Source organism: Neovison vison, chromosome 6, assembly GCF_020171115.1.
Source record: "Neovison vison isolate M4711 chromosome 6, ASM_NN_V1, whole genome shotgun sequence".
NCBI lineage: Eukaryota > Metazoa > Chordata > Mammalia > Carnivora > Mustelidae > Neogale > Neogale vison.
This window is the reverse complement of record NC_058096.1, coordinates 90,422,399-90,436,939: the sequence shown is the minus strand read 5'-3', so window position 1 is coordinate 90,436,939 and position 14,541 is coordinate 90,422,399.

Here is a 14,541-nt window from a genome sequence, read left to right as displayed (position 1 = left end):
TTATTATCCATTTTATCTTCTCCACCTCATTTCTATAAAACATTAATAAGGTTGTAAGTCTTAGCTCTTATGTCATTGTAACTCTGTGTAGCTTTTGGACTCTACAAGAGATTGACTCCAAATATGGTATTTTCTTGCTACAAGTAATGTGCATATGAGAGGCAATAACTCATCTCTGCAAGGTCTAATTCCATAATAATTTATTCTAAGGCCTTGGCAGCTAATGCTTCACTCACTATTAATAGAAAACTGTGCTAGTGGTGTAGGTGGTACTTTCAGTTTAGTGATGCTGTAGTTAATTTCTTTAATTTATAAAGTATTTATAAATCTCGTCTTTGCAAAGCTGCTGAAACTGTGTAGGCAGAAACCAGTTATCTCCTTATCTCACAGCCTCCAAATTGTATCTACTCCTATAGCCGACATAATCATTTATACTCCTCTTACTAAATCTGTTGCATGACCCCATCTGTTACTTTGTATCTTGTGAAACAGCTGATTATTTGCATGGCTCATGATTAAGAAATATTTGTTATTGCAATTGCTCTACAACAGTTTTTGTTATGGAGAGTCTGCAGGCTCACTGTCCTCCAGACTCTTCGGCTCTTGCTCAGCAGTGCCTGCAATACTTTTAGCTTTTACTTTTTTGAATTCTCCTTGTTCATATCTGGCAAAAACCCTCACTGTGAAGCCTACTTTCTCAGATACTAGGAAAACCCTATCAGCTTTACCGTGCATGATGTCTCTTTTCTCATCCTTTTACTTTGCTGTGTTATAATAAAACTTTATGGTTTCTGATGTTCGATTTTTATGTAATTTTTTGCTCATCACACAATTTTTCTTCTTTTTATGTTTTCCCTATCATTTACCATATAAATACCATTCTCAGCTTGTGGACCATACAAAACAAGTGGTGACCCACATGTAGCCTATGGGGAGTTCTTTGTCAACCCCTTCTCGACAACACACAATCAAGTTAATCCTACGGAAAATGTTGGATTTGATATCTATAGTTCATTTTTATTTGTTCTATTGATACTGACTGATTATCTAAATTGGGCAAAGTATTGCAAAATTGCAAAAGTCAACAAATAACTCAGGCAGGACTCTAATTCTAATAGGGAAAATAATACATATAAATATATAGAATATCCAATATTAAATGTGGTGAGTGGCAAAAGGGCATTAGGTAGAATACCAGGCATTGTTTTGAGGTCTTTTTGAGGTAGAATTTAAAAACAATAAAGTACACATATTTAAGCATATAGCTAGAGGAGTTTAACAAATGTGTTCTTCTGTAAAACTACCATCCCAGTCAAGAAAATAAGTATTTTTATCATCCTGAGAAAATACCTCTTGCTCTTTACAGTTAAACCCCCATGAAAAGCAAACATTATTGATAGTTTTCTCTGATTAGTTTAGTATTTCATGTGCTCAAACTGTATGTAAATAAGATCATGCAACATGTCCAACAATAATGATGAATTTTTCTAGCTTTCCCTTTTGTCTGGAAAGTTAGTACCTCATATTTTGTGGAGATCTGTTAGCAGGTACATACGAGTTTAATATTTTAAATCCTCTTGTTAAATTGACCCTTTTACCATTATGAAGATTTCTTATTCCTGATAATACCCCATGTCCAGAAGTCTCCTTTATCTGATATTAATATAGTCACACCAGCTGTTTTATGCTCTGTATTTACATAGCATATCTTTTCTGTTATGTTTACTTTCAATTTTCCTGTGTTTAAAATTAATCTCTTGGAAACTGCATATACATGAGTCTTGCTTATTTGTCTAGTTTGACAATCTTTAACTCTTCATTGGAACATTTGGTCCACATATATTTAACATAAATATTGATATATTTGTGTTCTGGCTATTTGTCTTCTATTTTTCATCGTGTGTTCTTTGTCCCATTATTCCTACTGACTTCTTTTAATTTTCTTCTTATTTTTTAGGAAATCACTTTGTTACTTTTCATTTTGAAAGTTCAGCTCAGTGTCATTTGCAAAATTCGACAAGAAAAAGGGCCACTAAATGCCATGTCCTGGGAATCCCTGAGATATAGCCATCCTGTGGACGTTAAATGGGAGTGTGTGAGGGGGCAGACTTCACAAGCCAGCATTTCTTCTTGCTTTCCTGCAACATAATCCTGAGAAAGAGAAGCCTGAGTGGATTAAAGGTTTGGAATGAACCAGGTTTACCTGTGATGAAAGCACCTAGATCGGGATGGGAGGTCCCGGATACAGAACATGGGGCTCCTCTGGACTGGGGATTCAGGTAGGTGAACCCCCAGGAGAGGCAGCCTGTGGACTGAACCAGCCCCAGCACCAATCTGTGGAAGGTTTGTGAGTCCCAATATTTCCATCTCCTGAAAAGTTACCCATGAACCTTTTAGTGGAAAAGCTCTCTTTAACTATATTCTGGATAAGGGCCTCGAGGTTCCTTCCAGTTTCACAAAGAACTTGCCAAATGTGGAAGGTCATGCGGCAGTTGCTCCCATCCCCTTAAGTCAAAGTTTGGGTGAGGGCCTGGGTGGACACCTTTATTAAAAGATTTTCAGAGAAGTAAATTGCAGCTCCGTTTCTTATTAATTTTCCAGGCTCTTACCTGATCCCTGAGAAACTGAGGTGAATAATGCCTTTGGGAAGCTCAACCGCGTCTAATACAAAAAAGGACCTTTGAGTGAAATTTGGCATCCCAGGTTAGTGTCTCCAAAGGAGACATCCCAATTAGAATTGCATTTAATATCCCATTTAGAATTGCAATGAAAGTACCCCCTCTTAGGAAGTTCAATTTCTGCAATGTAGCTAAGACATGATTGCCTAACACAGCTGATCTTGAATATTCTGTTTACACAAAGGTTCTTATCTTTATATGCTACAAAGCCATTTTCTGGAAAATGAAAAAAAAAGTAATAATCCTATTCTTCAACCCTATCATTTCACAGTTGCTCTTGCACTTTTTCTAAGTCCTACCTGCCCAGCATTCCAATTTTCATCTTCTTCCTCAATTATTGTAAAAAGCCACCTATTTCTTCCTATTCACCTATTTTCTGCTGTGAGGTTGGAAGAATCCAGTTCACCTTAAAAAAACAAAGCACTGAGCTGGGAGCCCCCAAATCTCCAGTTTCTAACCCCCTGCTGCTTTCCTTTAAAATCACTGTTTTTAGTGTTCTATTTTATCTCCTATATGGAATTTTATTATTAATTCTTTTAATTAGTTTCATGGCGCTTATTTTAAGGAGTACAATTTGCTTCTTTAACTTTTCATCCACCTTGAATTAATATCATACTTCTTTACCTATAATCCAAGAATAATTTCCACTCAATCCTCCTCAGGCTGATTTACTTCCCACAGTGGCTGTTACAGTGATGCTCAGTTAGCAAACTATTCTCTTGAGTTTTGTTCATCTGAACATGTCTTTACTTTGCCTTCCTTTTTGAAGGATACTTTCATTATCTGTAAAATTCTAGGTAAAAGTGTGTTTTTTTAAAGCACTTTCAAGATGTCATTTTATTGCCTTCCGTCCTTCATTATTCCTGCTGATAAATTAATTGTCCTGTTTATTGTGTCTCCATTGTACATGTTGCTCTCTCTTTTCTTTTCTTTTTCTTTTTTTTTTTTTTAAGCTGGTTGCTTTTAAGATATTTCTTTATATCTTAGATTATGTAGTTGGGCTATGTTGTGATCTGGGATGGTTTTCACTGTATTTATCCACCTTGGGGTTTTCATTCTTCTTGGCTGTATTGAGTTGATGTTTTAAACAGTCTTTTGTGGACGGCACTAACCCTCACCACCACTTTCCCTCCTCCTTCTAAGATACCAATTGTATATATTTTAGACTGCCTGCTATTATACCCTAGGTCATTGTGGCTCTGCTTATTTCTTTCAACATTTTTTCTGTCTGTGTTTCATATTAGATAATTTGTGCTTCAGATTAGTTTCTGTTTCTGGTCTTCACATATAATGATTCTTTTCTCTGCAGTGCTCTATCTGCCATCAGTCCCATCCAATAATTTTATTAAAAGTATTACACCCTTCTAGTTCTGAACTTTAAAGAGATTTCCAATTTCTCTGAAATCCCCTCTCTCTTCACCATTCTATTGATCATTTGCTGTAAATTATTTGACATATGTCTAGTAGTTATTTTGAAGTCCTTGTCTTCCAAATCCAACAAATCCACTATCTGAATATTCTTTTACTTCACTTGTTTTTTCTTTTGATTATGGATCACATTTTCCTGCTTCTTCACATGTCTATTAAGTTTTAATTATACATAAAACACTATAAATGAAGAGTTGTAGAGAATCTTGATTTTGTTATCTTCATTAAGAGTGTTGAATTTTTCTACATGACAGTTAAATTGTTGGTGGATCATCTTTATACTGTGAAAGAATTATTTTGCTTTTTGTTGGCATGTATCTGTATTTATTCTATTATTCCTATAACTTAGCTTTTTATTTTTAGGAAGACCCTTTCTCCTAAAACATTGGCCCATCTGTGCTTCATTAGAACTCCTGAAGTGTTCACCAAATGTCCATATGAGCTGTCGAGGCTTCTATACAAATTTGACATACCTTTACCAGTTCTGTAGCAATTTTGTTACTTCTCATGTAACAAGAACTTCCAGGGTCATACTTTTACCTTCTTATCCCATATTTTTAAAAAATATTTTATTTATTCATTTGACAGAGAAAGAGAGATCACAAGAAGGCAGAGAGGCAGGCAGAGAGAGAAGGGAAAGCAGGCTCAATCCCAGGACATTGTGACTATGACCTGAGCCAAAGGCAGAGGCTTAACCCACTGAGCCACCCAGGTGCCCCACTTTGTCCCATAAAATTCTGGTTCATTTTGATGATTAATCGTATTTTAAAATAAAGATCTAGGTACCAGATATCCTTATGTCTATGATATATCATTATTTCTGGACACTTTCAGTGAAAAGAGATAGGAATTTTTTTTTTTTTCCCCAGTAGCTTCAAGGACATTTCCACTTCTACCAATAATGCACTGCCTGGAGAATGACCCTGGGTATATCTATACATATATATATAACAACAACAGGTTTCATACATTAGACAACAGCCAACAAAGGATTGTCATCCCTGAGAGAAAGGAAACAAATAAACCAACATGATGATTAAAGGAGGTTATTTTCTGAAAGCAGTTTCCGGGCTGTCATCCAGGGAAAGAGAAACCAAAAAAAGCCAAGTAAACTCAATAAGATGAAGAGCCAGAAGTCAGAGTTAAAGGAGGCGAAGAAGGCTCAACTGGGCTGGGAAGACTACTGAAAAGGAGTTAACAGCTCAGAGAGGTCTCCTGAAATATTTATCTTATTATCCATCTGTGAGTGAAAAGAGTGAAATTCCGTAGGGCAGAGTAACACTAATATAAACAAATCCTTGAGTTCAAAACAATGTGAGAAGTAGAAATACATGTAAATTTTGGGGCCTCGGGAATAGTTTACATATTCGTATCACTTTAGAAGTTGAGCTATATTAGCTGTAGATTACTTCTTTGAACCCATCTCGTCATGCATAATCGCTGCCCTCAAAGGATCAAATTGACGATGAGTAACTGTATGCCACGTAAAAGTCCAAACCTCTTGAGTGAAATAAGACAAAATGCATCACACAACAACATAAAAGGTATAGGGTCCAGGTCCAGTACAAAATTATTAGGTATGCAAAAATTTGATCTATTAGCAGTAGAAAAATGAATCAAATGAAAGGGATACAGAAATAAGGGAATTACCAGACAAGCATCTTAAAATAACTGCAATATATATGCCCCAAATACCTAAGACTATAAACAATAATACGAATATAATAAGGAATGGATTAGAAAATAGCAATGGGACAAAAACTTGTAAAAAAAAAATTAAGACCACAGAGCTTTTAGAGGTATAAAGCAATATTTCAAACAAACCATAGAGTGGATGGTATTAACAGCAGGTTAGATACTGCAAAAGAATAGATCAGTGTGCTTGAAGACATGGTAACAAAATGAAGCACAAAGAGCATGTGGTTTGAAAGGGGAAGAAAAAATGTTTGAAGGCATAATGGCCAAGGAATATCCTACTTTGATGAAAACTATGAACCCACAGATAAAAAGTTCAATAAGTCCAACCAGAATATAGAAAAGCATACCAATGCACATCACAGTCAGATCTTGACAATCACTGAAAAAGGAAAAAACAAATCATCTTGAACCTTCCATATTCAGTATTAATAAAGATTTAGCGAAAACTCTTATCTGTAGATTGATTATGTTGAATCTTTACTAGGTCAGTTTGCTTGCCAGAATGTAACAAAAGGGCCCAAGGTGTAAAACAAGAATTACCAGATCAAAGATAAGAAGTGAAGTAAAGTGAAGTAAAATAAAGAGATGATAACAGACAACAGATAAAGGAGTTATTGACCAATAATTGTACTGCCTAAGGCAGTATCTGTTTTGCTCACACTATTATCTATATTAATGAGCTTTTTAATACCTTCATCTTTTACTTGTGAATACCTAGACCTTAGAGAACTCTGTGTACATCGATAATTTAATGATATACTATTTTTAGCATCTTCTGGAGATGCAGCAAAATTAATAATGCCACATATATGATATAAGGAGTCTTGTCACTTTGAATTTGCTGCTCGAGCAACTTTGCTTTTAAGAAGTATATAAATTACACAGTGGTATTTAATGAGTTGAGCAATGATATCAACCCTCAAAAAACATTTATTTGGAAAAAGGGATTTTCTAAATACAGTTTAAATCTTCCTTAGAACAACCATTTTTTTTTTTTTAAATCTGAATACGTAGCTCTTTAACTACCTAACCACCTACACTTCAATCAATCCATTATTTTCCTTTTGGAGGAAGCTACATCACTTATGAAACCTAATTACTGTTGAATTATGGAAACTATTCAGAATTTACTGAGAAAATATAAGCATTAATATTTCATTTAGGAGCAATCTAATAATAATTGTGTCACATTTACATTATGTTTTATAGTTTATAAAGTGCATTTATACCTGTTATCTCATTAGAATTCCACAGCCCTTTGAGAAGAGATAAGAACCAGTATGACATCCCTTCGAAATAAGAGAAGCATAGCATGCAAAGGAAACAACAGAACAGATTTGCTCGCTGTCACATGGCTAGCATTGGGCTTGAAGTCAGCTGCTTTGGTTGCTGTTCCCATGCTTTCTCTATTGCACCACAAAACCTCTTTAGAAACTGATGCAAATTGCATACCGCCCTTATATTGATTATGTTTCCACTAATCATAAATACAGTGTCATTATTATAATTCTTTAAATTAAGCATACAGTTAAATTTATTTAATTAAATGTATCATTTTTCTATGTTGGTAAATCTCTTAACGTTGAAATGTAGTTTTAGTAACTAAAACCACAATAGTAATGAATATTGACTCAGTGTGTTAGAGTTCTATCACTGCACAGCAAATTAGAAATATAGCGGCTTATGACTACATTCATTTGTTACTTGACAGTGTTGGTAAGCCAAAAGTCGAGCATAGCATAGGTGGGTTCTCTGCGCAGTATATCACGAGGCTGAAATTAGAGTGTCAGCAGGTCTGCAATTCAATCTAGGGCTTTGGGTCCTTTTCCAAGATGACTAGCTATTGGCAGACTTCATTTCCTTATGCTTTCCACATGGTCCCCTCCATATTCAAGCCAGCAACAGCAGATGGAAGCCTTCTATGCTTCAAATTTCCCTGATTTATCCTTCATCTGCATCCCTCTGACTTCCTCTTCTGCTTTGAAGGTCTCATGTGATTGTACTGTGCCTACCTAGATAATCCAAGACTATCTTTTTATCTTAAAGTCAACTGATTAGTAACCTTCATTACATCTGCAAAGTCTCTTTTGCCATGTACTGTAACTTAGTGTTAGTATGACACTAGGGGCAAAGGTGATGGGCACTAAATTCTACTATTATAGATAGTGATATTTTTTGATAAGAAAGATATCTAATAAATTTTTGTCTGGGGAAAAAGTTTTATCTACTTAAAATTAAACTTTAAATATTAAAAAGCAAACAAATTAAAATTCATTCAAAAACTATTCATTTGGTGCATAGTAACAGTCAAGAAATGTATACTTAGCATGTGCTATAGGTTAGAACTACTAGAATCAAGACAAAACTATATTTTAATATCTTTTTGTCCCTGGTATATTGCATAGTATCTGACAAAAAATATGCTGGGTATACATTTCATAAATAATCATAGGATAAAAATGTTATCACCTCTGACTACAAACAATTAAGAGTATATAAAGAATAATTGGCATGCAATTCTAGTAAAAGAGAAAAACCAGGGGACGCCTGGGTGACTAGGTTGGTTAAGCAACTGCCTTCAGCTCAGGTCAAGATCCTGGAGTCCCGGGATCGAGTCCCACATAAAGCTCCCTTCTGGGCAGGGAGTCTGCTTCTCCCTCTGACCCTCCCACTTCTCATGCTCATTCTCTCTCACACACTTTCTCTCTCAAATAAATATATAAAATCTTAAAAAAAAAAGAAAAACCAGTATCTCAGTAGGTAGAGACCTTGTTGTATAAGGGATAAAAGGGCAGAGGATAAGCCTGGAAAACAAGATCAGATCTTTAAAAGAAGGGTTTAAAAAACTTACTTTAAAAAGTGACCATGAAAAAATAGTCTAACGGCTTTTTTAATAGTCTTTTTGCTCTTTTGTATAAGTTGAGAACAATGTTTTGTCTCTGCTAAGCCACACTGGGATAGAGGACCAGAGGAATAGGAAGCTAATCATTAATATGTGTGTCCTGTTACATACCTTATAGATATTGATAAATAAATGAAGTATTGTACTTTAGGTAAGGAGTTTCTATTTGTCTGTACGTTATCTAACTTAGATCATCACCTGTTGGATCTACATATAACACAAATCTCACAATTCATTATCAAATTCATGAGCAAGTACATGTTTTCTCTGTGTCCCATGATTGGGCACCAAAAGTGTTCTCTAAGATTGCAAATTGAGGAAATCATCATAATCAAACATATTTCATAATTAGACACAGCTGTCCACTTCTTCCTGTTGCTCAAAATCTCCAATGCCATCCTTCTGTACTTAATGTCAACTACCTCCTCAATAAGCCCAGAGGACTTGACCTTTTCCAACCTCTGTGTACTTTTCCTTTTTACTTTTCTTTCATATCGATTATCTACCTTTACTGTCTTTGCTACATGAACACTGTTCTTATTTAAAGTACACGATAGTACGTTCTTCCGTTCACCTCAGAGCCTTTTAACATTCTATTCTTCCACACATTCAGCCTAATTAGCTCATAATAATTATGCCAATTGTAAATCAATGGTTTCCTTTTTTTTTTTTTTTCTTCTCAGTTATGGTTAGGTATATGTGTTGTTGTTTTTTTTTAAGATTTTATTTGTTTATTTGACAGAGATCACAAGCAGGCAGAGAGGCAGGCGGATGGGGGGGAAGCAGGCTCCCCACTGGGCGGAGAGCCAGATGTGGGGCTCAATCCTAAGACCCTGGTATCATGACCTGAGCCGAAGGCAGAGGCTTTAAACCACTGAGCCACCCAGGTGCCCCATATGTGGGTTTTTAAAATAAATATATTCAAGATATATTTCTTTCATTTTCTACATTGTGAATCATTTTAAATAGCATCAGATGTTACTATTTTAAAAGTCTGATAAAATTCCCATTCTTTAGGCTGGGGATTTGGGAGAGAAGAAAGGCAATAGTCTTGTATAATTCATTAAACAATGACTTCTTTTCTGTTTTCTGTGTTCCTACCTTCTGTAAATTGGATATTGGACATTCTGGGTCAATGCTTTAATTTTTCTAACTTTCTACTTTACATCTCTTTTTTGTCACTGCTCTACTTTCCAGAAACTTTGCTCATATTATTTTCCCTATGTTACCTTGAATTTTATATTTCTCCATAATACTTTAACTCCTAAGATCTCTTTCTTATTCTCTACAGGTCTTTTTTTTTATTGTGATTTATTGTAATATTATGATCTTTGTTTTCATATACAATATTTATGTTCCTTTTGAGAATATAAACTATAATTTAAAAAAAAATCACCCTCTCATTTTCTCTCTCTCTCATCTTTATCTTTCATATTGGAGCATTTTGAAGTTTTGGAGTGAGTAAAAGTCAGTGCAAAATTTAATTTTCTAGGTCTAATTACTGTGTCTACTAAAACCAAAACCAAATGTAAGTGATTCTAATCCTCTAAAGCAGCTAATATCTCTTAATTTTACAGTTATGTTTTTATCAGGGCAATTTCTACAGTGGCTTCTAATCCTGGAGAGAAATGACATTTACAGTGTAATTTCCTAAATTGTATGTCTGATCCTTAAATTTTATGTAAAGAAAATGTACTCCACAGGTGATCAGTTTTATTATCTTCATTAGTAAAGTAACCAACAAAAAGATATTAAATCTAAGCTCCTGAGGATCCTCACGTGACCTCTACTGAGGTATAATGAATAAATGGCCCCAAATCTTCACCCTTGTACAGAAGATGTGCTGGATGGCTGGTTTGTGCAAACACACCCTGAACATCCTAGTTAATCACTATATTGAGAATATACAGATCCTGTCTTCCCTCTATATTTCCATCAAGCAGGATAAGTAAAGAAACATGTTGTTCAGTGTTCAAGTTCAGGGACTTTGGGGGTCGCCAACCCAGAGCATCTCCTTTGTAATGGATAATATCCAGATGGCAGGCCTTGATCTCCTTGGAACACCTGTCATGCAAGGAGGGAAAAGGCTACAGAGAGTTATTAGACTAGATGCTACACTATAAAGGTTTGCTGCAGATAGACCAGAGCAGCAGATGCTTTGTCTGGTCTGCCGCTCCTGGACTGACTGTATGGAAGCCAATAAACCTAAGTCTTGATTGCTAACTTCAGGTCATTTCTTCTGTCTCAGTGGGCCAGCAGCCACCCTTGGCTTAGAGTTTGCAGAAGTGCGCTAGCACCTTGCCATGACCACATAATGAGCATGGTGTCCTTTTCTCCCCTGCTGATCTCAAGCTTAGACATGTGATTAGCCTGGCTAATAGGATCCAGATGAAAGTAGCAGAGAGCCAGTTCCGAGTTTACACATTAAGAAAATGTGTGTTTTCTTGAGAAGAGAGTCCCCAAGTATATTATAAGAGGTCTCCAGAGAAACAGAACCAATAGGAGGGATATATATATATATATATATATATATATATATATATATGCTTATATGATTCTGAAGGCTGAGAAATTCCAAGATCTGCAATCTTCAAACCTGCAGCCTCAAGACTGAAGTAGACCCAATGTTTCAGTTAGAGTCCAAAGACAGGAAAAGACCCAAGTCCAGCTCAAGGTAGTCAAGGAGAGGAGTTTCTTTTGACCTACCAGGGAGCTTTTTGTTCAGACTTCCAACTGATTGGATAAAAACCACTCACATTAGGGAAGACCGTCTACTTTACCCAGTCAATAAAACATCTTTACAGACACCCAGAATAATATTGACCAATACTTGGGTAACCTGTGGCCCAGATGAGCTTAGCTTAACCAGGTCCACAGTTTAAAGCAAAGCATAATCTATATCTACTAACTCTGAGAATCCACAAAGGCATGAGAATAAGTAATTTTTATGTTAAGCCATTGAGTTTGGGATAGTTGGATGGATAGCCATAATTAATTTACACCTCTAGCATTTCCTTGTTAGATAAGTGGATGGTCAAATATATTTATGAGAAGAACAAGCACAAAGTCATCCTAATATATTAATTTGAAGATTACACTGATATCATTACCACATTTTATGAATTGGAAACAAATGCATGGTTTTAGGTAGGAAACTAGTATAAACATAAATGTCAGTGTCTGTCCCACAAATGACTGAAATCTGTGTTTAAAAATGAATAAACAAAATAAATTATTGAAGCAATACAGAAGCAATTTTACTTTTTATTTTGAGTGGGGCATGTCATTGTGACCATTTATTCTCTGTACTTGGTTTTCTGACATAGGTGCCCCTATAATTTATGTTAAACTAACCAATTTTCTGTTCCTGTACTTGTCATCACTTAATGCCTTTCTGATAAGTGTGTTATGACAGCCACTTTCTAGTCTTCAGGAATCTGATTTGTCACTAGTTCACTTCTAAAAGCATCATTTGCAACTTCCCTAATTTCTGCTGCATTTATTAGGGAGCCTATGGATGTATATGTCATGTATTTCCAACATAGAGCATTTTATTTTCCTAAAAAACGTTTGATGATATCTGAATGCTACTAGAAGATAATTTGTAAAATGAAATAAATTTTCTCTTATTTAAATTTTTCCCAGCCTCCATTACAGATAGCTCAATTTCTTCTTGAGATAAAGACAAGTCTAGTAACGATGAAATCATATGTAAAACCAGAGAGACACTTGGATTTGAATGCTGTGCCCACGACTTAGTAGCCACAGAATACCAAATATATGCCTTTGTCTCCAGCCATGGTTTTCTTAGCTTACTGCCTAGCTTACAAGTATCTTATAATGATTATAGAAGTATACATGAAGCAGGTAATTTAGAAGTGGTAAGTAGTTCAGCTGTGGTATTTCTTTTATTTACAGAAGATCATGTTTATGTGAGGAGAGGCTACTTAATTCCAGTCTGTGACTTGCTTTTAAAAGAAATTTTTGATACTGAAAATGTCAAGTGACAACAAATTTGTAATAATACTTGTAATTAAAATAATAAGAGGAAACTAGCAGAGTCATGAGACTATAATGGATATATATGGAAAAATACAAAAGAAGTGCTTCTAACAGGTAAACAATAATTTTGTTATTTGTAGTCATTAGAATTTCAGTCCAACTGAGAAACTGCTACTGATTTGTTGACAAATACAGTATTACTATTCTCTTATCCCTCAGAGAAAGATTTACAAAAGAAATATGTATTAAAATTGGTTGTATTATTTTCTCCTGCTAAGTGCTAGGAATCATAGTTTTCTGAATTCAAGATATATCAGAGAGTAAATACAGAGATAAAAAAGAGATCCATGGGGCGCCTGGGTGGCTCAGTGGGTTAAGCCGCTGCCTTCGGCTCAGGTCATGATCTCAGGGTCCTGGGATCGAGTCCCGCATCGGGCTCTCTGCTCAGCAGGGAGCCTGCTTCCCTCTCTCTCTCTGTCTGCCTCTCCATCTACTTGTGATTTCTCTCTGTCAAATAAATAAATAAAATCTTAAAAAAAAAGAGAGAGATCCATGTATTATAAATAATAAAAATAGCATCTGTGGGGAATTCACTACATTTTTTATATTTGCTAACCATCTTACTTATTAATTAATTTAAAACACAAGCTAACCTGTGAAAGGGCTGTTGTTATTACCCCCATCTGATCAATAGGAAATACAATTGCCAAGAATTTAAGTGACCTAACTAATGTCGCACAACTGGAAAAAGACGGAGACAATATCAGTAAAGAGGTTCAGGTCACTTCCATCTACAGCCAACAATCAAACCTTAAGATTACCTTAATGGCAATGTGGAAGTTCAAATCTTGCATTCTACATTTGGACCAAAATTTCCAAATTTGTTTAGCTGTTTCAACAATTCATAATCTCCTTATACTTCCAAATCCATACTGTTGAACCAAAAGACAGAAAAAGTCCCATGCCTCCATGTTTATCGCTGTGTAAATCCACATTCCTGAGTATCATTTTGAGTGAAATCTTTGCACCATGTTTTAGCATAAAGTTCATTTGGAAGTGAAAAAATAGGCACTTCACATCCCCTATTCCAAGCCACTACGAATCTCCTGTTGCCTCAGACTTGAGTACTCCCACCATCTCATCCCAGGAATCAGAAAAGCTTCATAATTCAGAGGAAATCAATTTTCATCTTTAAATGAATAGTAACTCCTTATCCTTTCCCCGAAAACCTGATTTTCTTTAGTGGTACTCAACTCAGAATAGTATTAGCATATATTCACTTTCTCAAGACTGAAAACTAGAAATCATTATTTACACTTCGACTTTCTCTCATTCTCTATATCAATTGGCAATTCCAGTGATCTTCTCTCCTACAGATCTCCAGAACGCATCCTTTTTGCTTGATCTCCACATTCTTGTCCTCAAAACAAGGTACTATCATCTCCTATCAGGGTTATTGCAATGCAATTCCATTAACTTGTCACTCTGCCTCCACTCTTGCCCATTTCTACTAAGGCAATTGGTTCACAAAGCAAGTCTAATCGAGTTAAAATGCTTACTCGAAAAGCTTCAATTTTTTAATAAAAAGATTGAATAAACCCTCATAGTGTTATATTATTTTTAGTTCTATGTTCTATCACACTGGTCTTAACGGAGCTTCAACCTTCACTCCGAGCCTTTTACATGTTCCTTTCTCTGTCAGAGATGCACTTTCCCCTCCTCTACGTGTTTATTTGTTATTATTCCTTCATATCACAGTTTAATTTCTTCAGGGAATCCTTCCCTGGTCTCCAATAATAGGTCTTTACCCTCTCATGGTACTGTGTGCTTTAT